The sequence below is a fragment of the Balaenoptera physalus genome, assembly GCF_965194825.1.
Source record: "Balaenoptera physalus genome assembly, chromosome: 17".
NCBI lineage: Eukaryota > Metazoa > Chordata > Mammalia > Artiodactyla > Balaenopteridae > Balaenoptera > Balaenoptera physalus.
In genome coordinates, this window is record NC_138895.1 from 2,202,701 (window position 1) to 2,212,715 (window position 10,015).

A 10,015-nucleotide genomic window follows, 5' to 3' on the forward strand; every position below is an offset into this window, starting at 1 on the left:
TTTGTATAGTGCTCGAACCTTCTCAAGGCTTCTTGTCTTACTGTTGCCTAGCATGCTCCAAAATTATGATATTTCCATCTCTATTTTATCAAACTTCTTATTCCCTAAGTTCCAATAAGCTAAGAGAAATATTGGGGGAAAAATCTGAGTGAATTCAAATGAATGGATACAAATGACAACAGGTGACACTTTGATGGCACTTACTATGCATCCAGCATGATTCTAAGTTCTTTATGTATATTAACTCATGTAATCCTCATAACAACCTCTGTAGTAGGTACTATTATTATTATTATTACAAGAATATAGAGTTAAGATAGATTTCCCCAAATCCTCCAGTAAGTTACAAAAGCAAGAAGAATGAGTAAAGCATTACTAGCGTTCAAATTATTTTTGAATAGCACTTAAGTGTGATTTTAGTTCCAGTAACTAATTGAAAGGAGGATCACCAAAAAAATGGGTCAGCTTTTTCACTTGTTTGCTTTTTGCTTGGGATCAGACCAGGAAGCAGAGGTCAGTGACGCTGCCAGTGATGGACAGTTTGGCCTTGTAGACTCCCCGGAGGGGTTCACGGCTCAACACGTTTTCTGCGGGATGCTTGGCGCCTCAAACACACTGAATTCCAAGCGGCTTCTCCGGGGAGGAATCTCCGGCCCCGTTAGCGGGCAGCAGGTGCACCCCTCCGGCCAAGACCGTCTCTGTGAGCTGGGAGGAGATTACACGGAGACTCCCTGCCGTGTTGTTTAGTAACCACATGACACTCAGGAGGCCCCGAGACGGGCAGGCGCTACCACAGCAGGACCTTCCTGGCCTCGGCCCTGTCGCTGGCTCACCTGTGTGTCCCCTGTGCCCCCCCCCCGGGTTCCTCTAAGCCAGGACCACTTGAGCCACCCTCTCCGGACTTTTTCTAAGTCTCTGTTGCCCTGTGGTCCCCACCCCGCCTCCGCCGGGGACTGTCGACTGAAAAAAATTGCCCAGCGTGCGAGTTGTGAGTTGTCTTGTTTTGGGCAAAATGAGGACTAGCGCCCAGGAGACAGCATCTCGGGGAGCTCTGAGGGGCTGCTGCAGAGCGCTCGGGGGGAGTCAGCGTAGACAGGATTTTAGTGAAGGGCGGGCGTGCATCAAGCACACACGTTGCCAGAGGCCGGCTGCTCGTCACAAGGAGCAGACGTCACTGTTCATGATTCTAGTGTTTTTCTAGATACGACGAGATGCAAGCATTGGGCTCATAAAATCTTCCCCTGAATGTATAGTTTATCTGAAGGCCGGTTCCGCCAGCTTTTCCCGGAGCCCAGAGCGCCTCATTCCTGATCTCCACCCTGAGCTCCTTTCGGGGGTGCTGAAGGCCGGCGGCTGCAGCGACACCTGATTTAATCCTCGTAGAGGCAGGTGGCAAGTGGCAGTTTCCAGTTGGCAGGGCTCATCCACCGACACACATGGCTCGCTTCTACTCACCCCAGCTTCCTTTCGTTTGAAATGTCACTTTTCAGCACACCTTTCCCTGACGCCACTCCTTCCCGCCACCATCACCGAGACCTGTGAGTCACATTTCGTGACCTCCTTTTTGTACATAAGGAAACTGAGAAAGGCAGCCTGTTGGTTTGTACAAGGCTAAGCAGAGGGTGAACGAGACAGGCCGGAGGTGACAAGTTTCTTAGCTACAGGAAGCATGGGCAGCAGACAGCACCCTGGAAAGTCAGGACCCGAGTGAGGGAAAGGCAGGGGATCCCAGAGCTTCCTGTTGTCTCCTGTGTCCCAGACGGGCTTCTGTAAGAATCACAGCCCAGAACACCAGGGAGCACGGAAGAAAAACGGCTCCACGGAAAGCATGTTCTCTGCAACCCTGGGGGCCGGTAACGGATGAGCTAGCCAGACGGAAAACACGTGGGCAACAGAAGTCATCAACAGGTGTGAAGACAGGATGGTAGACATTATGAAAACTGGACAAGAAAGAGAAAAGAAACTGACTGAAAAGAAACAAGCAGAGCCCCAGGGATCTGTGGGCTCACAGCCAAAAAAATCTAACATTTTTGTCGGGGGAGTTCCAAAAGGAGAGGAAAAAGAAGGCAGGGTTAAAACAGTATTGAAGAACTAATGGCTGAAAACTGCCCAAATGTGCAAAAGATACACACATAAATTCAAGAATCTGAGTGAACTGATAAAGTCAAAGAAATCCATGACAAAAATATGTCACAGTCAAACTGTATCAAAGTCAAGACACTTCTATTGTCAAACTAAAGGCAAAGAAACTGAAAGTAATAAGAGAGAAAGGATGCTTTCCCTATAGGAGGAAAAAAACAATTATAGTGATAATAGTTTCACTTCAGAAACCTTTGTGGCCAGAAGCGAGTAGCACAATACTTTGCAAGCACTGAAAGAAATGTATTAACAGCCTACAATCCTATATCCAGTGGAAATATTGGAGAAATACAAACATTCTTAGATTAAGTAAAACCAAGAATATTTATGGGCAGCACACTTATCCCAAAAGAATGGCTGAAGGATATTTTCTAAACAGAAAAGAAATTACTGTTAGGAAAGAAAGAACAGCAGAAAAAGTCAGCATATGATTAACGACAGTAGACTTAGCTTCTCATTTGAGTTTTCTAAATTATGACTAATGGTCAAAGCAAAAATATTAACACTGGTTGATGAAGTTCTCAAGGCAATTATAAATAGAGAAGGATAGACAGATGTAAAGGAAAGTAAGAGGGCTATGCTTCACTTTAACTGGTAAATGACAACAGAAATAGACATGTTATGAAGATACAATGTATCACCTACCACACTCAAGGAAAAAAAACTATGCAGACACACACTTAAGAACACTAAAGATAAATCCAAATAGAATTCCAAACAAATTGTTCAAGAAAACTATAGTGAGGCAGAAAAAAGGATGAGAACACACACACACACACACACACACACACACACACGAAAAACAAACAGAACAAATAGAAGTCATGCAAACATTAGCAAAAGGAAGCAAGAGTGGATATAGTAATTGAAAGATATTCTGTGTTAATGGATTGGAAGACTCAATATTGTTAAATTGTCAATTTTACTAAACTTGATCTATAGATTCAAAGCAGTCCCCAACTGAAACTCCAGCTAGCTGTTTTATGGATAACCAAAAACTGATTTACAGTTTATTTCAAAAAGAAAAGGCCCAGAAAAGCCAACACAATACTGCAGAAGAAGGACAAAGTTGGATGACTCACATTATCCAAGTTCAAGATTTAATATAAGGTTATAATAACCAGTGCAGCATGATACTGGTAAAATAATAGACACAGAGATCAACGGATGTTGAATGTAGTGCCCAGAAATAGACCTATACAAATAGTACCCACCAATCTTTGACATGTAACAAAGGTTAAATGGAAAAAGGACAGACTTTTCAACAAATGGTGCAGGATCAGTGGTACACCTACATGCATGGAAAAATCAGGAAAGCAGGACAGGTCAAGGGAAAAAGACAAACAAACATGCAATTACAGTCAAATCCCAGCTTTCGCTCTAGTCCGCAGGGAACTGATTTGTCCAGGAGGCAAGGGAGGTGGACTTTCATACTTCCAAACTGGTGAGTGTGCAACACTGCTTGGTTGGCACAGAATTATTTTAGGAGTGAGCTTTAGGAACAGAAGCACGCGGAAGTGAGGAGATGGGCCCCTAGAAACGTTCAAAGGAACGTGATGGGATCTGAGAGAAGCATCACCTGTCATAACTCCTATACGTCACCACGTTCAGGCTACTATCATCTCCTGCTGAGAATACTCATCTCCTTCCTGTTTGGTCTCTGGGCTCAAAGTTTTGACCTGTCCTAAAAACCCACCATGATGCAGCCACAGGGACCTTTCAGAAACAAAGATCTGACTGTGTCACCCCCTTTTCGATAGTTTTCGGGAACTTCCCACACCTTTATTGTAAATTTCAGTCAGTTAACGTGACACAGAGAAAACTGGATGGCCTGGCTCCTGTCTGCCTTCTCGCCGCTTCCCCTTTACAGCGTGTATTTTAATCATACGAAACTATACGGGACAACTGGCCGTGTCATATCTGTTTTACACGGCGTTTTCACATACATCTTCTTTACCTGGATGCCCTCCCCTGTACCTGTATTGCTCTTCCTTGTCCTTTAGAACTACTTCTGCTATTTCATATAGCGAAGAGGCTCTTCTGACTTTTGTCTACCTTGAAACTCCAGCCAGAAGCTCCTTTACATGCCCTGCTTTTGTATTTCCAGGATAACTTCTGTAATGTCTCAGAAGATTGTTGAATATACTTATAATTGTCTATTTATCAGTATCCACAGAGACTATGAGGGCATGACTGCTGGAGCTGTTTGGTATCCGTCAATGTATCCTCTGTGTAAGAACAATGCTTGGGGTCTAATAGTAATTTAATACATACTATATGCAAATTAAAAATTAATAGTGAATGTCAGAATAAGGATGTGGGATCCTTCATATCACTTTGTCCAATATAAGTCCTTTCACATGAATAGTTTCCCCTACATACATTTTATAAAAGTTGCTTATGAAGCGCTGTTATCTGTAACTCCTCTGCATTATAAAATTTCCAGAAGTGTGAGCAAGAAGAAATAATTTCTTCACCTCATTGAGAATAGATGTTATCAAAACATCACTCAAGTATGATTCAATTATAAATACAAAAACTACAAAGATGGAATTCTCAGCAACACTTTTTTTTAATATATCAAGCTCAATAAATGCCTTTTATCAAGGGAAACAAATATTTAATGAAATGATAGCACCTCAAACAAGTGTGTACATTCTTTGAGATTGCTTTGATTGAATGACACACTCAGATATACTTCAAACTCATGGACTCAACCTCATCAACCCCATGTCTCGGAAACAGCTAAAAGTAACTGACATTAACAAGCTTTGCTAAATGTTTCATATTTACCAGAGAATTTACAAGATCTAAAAGGTTTATAAGGAAATAGAACATCTTAAAAGTCTACAGAATCAAGAAGTTTGCTCTGCCTTACTAATTTTACAGATGTTACTTGTTTCCGTGGAGAGCAATATTTTGATGAAATACGTCTCCATGCAGCTTCTGGGCAGAGTGCTGTGGATTTCAAGATTCTTGGGAAAATAGCCAGAGAAAGCAGTTCTGAGGTGGTATCTGCAATCTGCATGTGTGGATTGAGGCATTTTTCAGCTATCCCCTTCTCTGAGAAAAGGGCATCCACGCCAGAGAACGTTTGTATGAATTAAATGTTAGCTTTTATTTTTAAAAGGGTTACTTTTTTTAAGCATGCTTCGTTTGAATGACTGTGTAGCTAATTGAGCTCACAGCTGTACTTGTTCAGACATTAATATTTTCAGCAGATGGTATGTTCAAATCTAAATTTTTGGAATTCCTAATGTTCTTATGGCAACATTTAAGTGAAAGATTTGGAGAATCACTGTTTAATTCTGTGGGTGTGAGTCATTATGTGTATGTATAAAATTATTGCTTCTTTTAGTTTAATTTTTATAATTTAGATTCAGTTCATGTCTTTTCTAATGGAGATAGCTTAATAATTAATATCTTCTAATCTTCTACCTATCTGAAATATTAATATGTAAGACCTCCAAATGTAGAACACATTTTCTTCAGCCTGACCTAGTCAAACCGATTTTGATTCCTAAATTTATGCATAATGAAAGTAGAAAGCCATTTTTTATATTTTGATGACATGAAGAGTTGAGATGATTTTTAGTGTTATTATAAGAAAACATGTATCTGTCACATGTAAATAAAAAGCTTAATTCTCTATGCCGCTTCTTTCCCAACACTAAAGTTTTAAAGTTTTTTCTAAAAACTGTGTCTATATTCTACTTATTTTTATTATTGTATTATGCATTTCTAATCATAGGCCTAGTCAATTATGTTATACTGTCAAAGACCCCAAAGATTTTTTTCCTTTCTTTGCATAAGTGAATACACTCATTTTCCCATTCCACTGATTTTGCTATGAGCTTTCCAGTTATTAATATGAGGAGCTATTATTGATTGGCAGTGTCTACAAGATCACTTTTTCAATTGCTCATAAACTTCTCAACTATTTTCAGTAATTAGGTCAGGAAAAAAATCCTGTTCTATTCCTTGTGTAAAAGACACTGATAAACAAACAAGCAGGGACTTCCCTGGTGGTCCAGTGGTTAAGACTTCGCCTTCCAATTCTGGCGGTACAGGTTTGATCCCTGGTCAGGGAGCTAAGATCCCACAGGCCTCACAGCCAAAAAACCAAAAACATAAAACAGATTGTAACAAACTCAATAAAGCGTTTAAAAATGGTCCACATCAAAAAAAACTTAAAAAAAAAAAACCAAGCAAATAAAAATACTGCTAGAAATAGCCCTTTTATTAAATACAGAGATGAATTCATTCAAAATGGATAAAACAAATATATTGAAGATGGCAAAAAAGGGCAATATGAAGCCAGAAGTTACTGTTTTAAACTATTTTTCCTTCACTCACAAGAAACTCTCTCGCAAAAAACAAAATTATGAAAAACACTTAACATGTACCTAAAATTTTGTTGTTTTTACAGTCATGTATAAAGATACATAAAATAAAATTTTAAAGTTTCCTATAACTTAACTTGGCAGTGTAAATGGAATACGTTGTCTAAATTTATGTTTAAAAAAATCAATGAATTTTTCCAAAAATAAATCTAAATAACAGAAAGTTCTATTTAGTATTATCAGAAATAATTTTAATATAAGATCTGGAAAAGGTTTTGACATAAACTTTCAATATTACATCTTTAATTCCAAACATACATCAAATTTTGGAAGCAATCAGTTCTGTTGTCATAGACTTTAGTCTTAGACGAGCATATCTTTCATGTGTGAATCCAGCATAAACAGACCATTCAAAGACAGATACAAGAGTATATGGAACTTATTTTATGAGCTTTGTGATAAACTTAACAGCTATATCCAGTGGTATTACTTATTTTTATTTTGCTGTAAACTGTACAGAACATTTTTATAACTTTTTCATTGTCTCTGTTTATTATAAATACAGCAATCTAACTCATACTTGCTACCACATAAATGTTAGTGTGCAAACTTTCTAGTGACAAGCAATAAACAGTATTACTAATAAAATAGGTGACATTTTAAGAATTATGTAAATTTATATTAGTTGAGCAATTGTTAGCTTGATTTCGCACATGTATTTGCTTTTAAGTATTACGACGGTCTTTTGTTAAACAACAGGTTTATTGGGTAGAATTCAAATAATACAAAATTCACCCTCCTGAAATGTCCAATACAGTGGGTTTTTTGTCTTCTTAGAGTAGTGTAACCATCACCACTGCCTAATTCCAAAATATTTTCATCACCACAGAAAGAAACTCCAGACCCATTAACACTCCCTACTAAATGACCCATTTCCCCAGTCTCCGACAACTACTAACCAACTTATAAACAGACCATATGTGCTCCTTTTGGCTGTCTTCTTTCAGTTATAATGCTGTTTCTAAGGTTCACCCATGTTGTGACAGGATCAGTACTTCACTTCTTTTTATTGTCAAATAATATTCTGTTACATGGATAACATATCTAGTCATCAATTGATGGGCATTTGGGTTGTTTTTTACTTTCTGGTCTTCTTTACTTTCTTGCAGCAATGTTTTGCTGTTTTCTGTATACAAATCTTGCGACTCTTTCTTAAAAATATATTCCTGAATATTTTATTGCTCTGATTTAACTAAAGTTGTTTTCTTGATCTCACTTTCGATTTTTCATTACTAGTGTTTACAAATAAATTTGATTTTTTATGTTGGCCTTGTATCCTGAAACCTTTCTGAACTGTTTATTAGTTCTAAGAGTTTGGGGGTTTTGTTGTGGGTTCCTCAGGAATTTCTTGTGTTCTACAAGATCACAACATCTGTGAGTAAGGATAGCTTTATCCTTTTTTCTTTCAAATCTGGATGACTTTTTTTTTTTCCTTTTCTATTTGTCCATGCTAAACCCTCCACAAAAATTTTGAACAGAAGTGCAGATAGCCCTGTCTTTTTCCTGATCTTAAAGGGAAATAATTAAAATTTTCAGCATGAACAATGATGTTAGCTGTGGGTGTTTTTAAATGTCTATTGTCAGATTAAGAAACTTCCTTCTCTTTTTTAGTTTGTTGAGTGTTCTTATTTTGAAAGATGTTTTGATTAGGCCAGTGTTTTTTCTGCATCTGATTGATATGATTGTGATTTTTTTGGCTCTTTATTCTACTGATATGGTGTATTACCTTAATTTTTTTAACATTAAAGCAACCTTGTCTTCTAGGATAAATCCACATTAATGCATTTATTTATGCATTAAAGATGCTCCTTCATTCTTGATTTTAGTAATTTGATTCTTCTCTCTTATTTTTGGTCAATCTAGCTAAAGGGTTTTCAATTTTGTTGATCTTTCCAAAGAACCAAGTTTGGGATTTGTCGATTTTCTATATTGTTTTTCTTTTATCTATTGTATTTATTTCTGCTCTAATCTTTATTTATATTCTTCTTAGACCTTTCTGGTTTTAATATAGGCATTTATTGCTATAAATTTTTGAACTCTCTTTTAATTGCATCAATAGGTTTTTTTTTTTTAAATTTTATAGCTACTTTATTTATTTATTTATTTATTTTTGGCTGTGTTGGGTCTTCGGTTCGTGCGAGGGCTTTCTCTAGTTGTGGCAAGTGGGGACCACTGTTCATCGCGGTGCGCGGGCCTTTCACTATCGCGGCCCCTCCCGTTGCGGGGCACAGGCTCCAAATGCGCATGCTCAGTAGTTGTGGCTCACGGGCCCAGCTGCTCCGTGGCATGTGGGATCTTCCCAGACCAGGGCTCGAACCGGTGTCCCCTGCATTAGCAGGCAGATTCTCAACCACTGCGCCACCAGGGAAGCCCCATCAATAGGTTTTGGTATGTTGTGTTTTTGTTTTCATTCATATCACAGTGCTTTCTTACCTCTTTTCTGTGTCTTCTTTACCCATTTTTTATTTAGAAGTGGGTTTAATTTTCAAATAATAATACATTTTCCAGCTTTTCTTCCATTATCGACTTTTAATTTCATTCCACTGGGTTCAGAAATTATACTTTACATGGTCTCATTCCTCCATTTAAAATTTATTTTAAATTCCCTGTTGTTTTTCTTATTATGTGTTTATCATTTTCTTAGTAGATACTCTGGGGATTAAATTAATATCTTAACTTGAAACAATACAGCTTGGATTATTACTAAATTAATTTCAGTAGTATACAAAAAAATATGCTCCAATAGAGCCCCTTTCTTTCTCCCCTCCTTTGTGCTGTTACTGTCATATTTATTGCAGCTTGGAACATTAAAAGATCAATACAGTTTTTCAATTACTTTTATGCAGCAGCCTTTTAAATCAGTTAGTAGAAGAAAAGAGTTACAAACAAAAATTCGTACACACTATTTTTTAACTTCCCCTGTGTACCACCTTATCAGAGCTCTTGATTTCCTTGTGTGGATGGAAGTTGCCACCCTAGAGCCCTTTCTTTTCAGCCTGAATGATTCCTTTAGTTCTTCTTACAGGGTAGATCTGCTAGCAATACCTTTACTGTTTTTGATTATCTGGGAAATCTTAAGTTTTTCTTAATTTTTGAAGAATAGTTTTGCTGAATAAAGACCTCTTGGTTGACAGTCTTTCGCTTTCTTCGTTTTGCAAATGTTATCTCCCTGATTTCTGGAACTCTAAGGTTTCTGATGTGAATTGAGCTTTTTATCTTATTTAGAATTTCTTGTACATGATGAATCACCTCTCTCTTGCTTCTGACTTTTGATTGTTTGACAATAATGTCTGGGTGTGGATCTCTTCTCGATTAAGCTTCTTAAATCTATAGATTAATGTTTTTAATTAAAAATTTTAATGAAATTTTGGATGTTTGGGCCATTATTTCTGCAAGTGTATTTCCTATCTTTTTCTCTCTACCTATTCCTCAGTCCTCCTGTTACGTTATCCTTGCTATTGTCATACACGTGG

The 10,015-nt window shown here is 37.7% G+C and overlaps 1 long non-coding RNA gene across 1 annotated transcript; it reads left to right on the forward strand.

The window, feature by feature from the left end:
• The first annotated feature begins 894 nt into the window (after positions 1-894).
• On the forward strand, positions 895-9,144 carry LOC309646516. The gene is made up of 2 exons (XR_014255414.1): positions 895-8,601; positions 8,925-9,144. It is a non-coding gene; the product is annotated as an uncharacterized lncRNA (long non-coding RNA).
• The last annotated feature ends 871 nt before the right edge of the window (positions 9,145-10,015 follow it).